This window comes from Athene cunicularia (genome assembly GCF_003259725.1).
Source record: "Athene cunicularia isolate RWA chromosome 9 unlocalized genomic scaffold, athCun1 chr9_part1, whole genome shotgun sequence".
NCBI lineage: Eukaryota > Metazoa > Chordata > Aves > Strigiformes > Strigidae > Athene > Athene cunicularia.
This window is the reverse complement of record NW_020799110.1, coordinates 3,946,758-3,947,649: the sequence shown is the minus strand read 5'-3', so window position 1 is coordinate 3,947,649 and position 892 is coordinate 3,946,758. Positions and strand designations below refer to the sequence as shown.

Sequence of the window (892 nt, the reverse complement as noted above, 5' to 3'; positions counted from 1 at the left end):
TTCTAACCTTTGAGAAATAGGAAATGTGATTAGCTGAGGAAAATGAGGAAAAATGATTGTGTTTTCCATAGCCGAAAAAACCCGATGGGCCTCACTGTGGCTTTGACCGACGCTCTGTTTGCAGAAGGCCAGCTGTACTGGGATGATGGGGTTCGCATTGGTACGTACGGTGCCTCTTGCCCACACACAATCTCTTTCTGCTGTGAGGATGGCTCTCTGCATGCCCCGAGAGGCTGCTGAGCCCCCACCCCTGGAGATATTCACAGCCCAAATTAAAGCACACAAAACACAACCCAGGGATATGACCTGGGCAGAGATGAAAGAAACTGCAGCAGCCCTTGAAAACCAGATAATGCTCAGTGGCTGACTTACGAGCTTTGCTGCCAGCAGTTCTTAGCAATACCGCAGTGGCCAAAGTGGAGGCTCCAAGCTGTAAGAAAGTTCATTGCTTGGCCGTCACTTTGGAAAAGAAGTGCTGGTGGTTGTGTCTGCCTTAGAAATCCTCCGTGTAACGTGGGGTGCTCGAGGAGGAGCATTAGGAGCAGATGGGGAGGATGGACTCTGGCCAAGGCAGTTGCATTTCTGGAGGACACATCTGAGCGTGCCTTCAGAGACGAAACTGAAATTAAACCTTCAGATTAGCATGAGAGTAAAACGATTTTTCCTGATTTAGACCACATAATGCTATGATTTATAGAATTAATATGCTGTATAACTGAAATTGTGCTCTGGACCTAAGACAACACAGATCACAAAGATTTGTCCTCAAACCTGTGGGAACCATAACCACAGATTACGTGAGAAGCTTTAACTAATTTCCTCAACATTACTAAACTTAAAGCGCCTTCAGATAAGAGACACTTCAGTGCCATTTATCCTTTCCACCCAGAGC

The 892-nt window shown here is 46.4% G+C and overlaps 1 protein-coding gene across 1 annotated transcript in view; it reads left to right on the top strand.

Moving 5' to 3' along the window:
- The window catches only part of SI (sucrase-isomaltase), a 56,847-nt gene that overhangs the window by 49,814 nt on the left and 6,141 nt on the right, over positions 1 to 892 (top strand).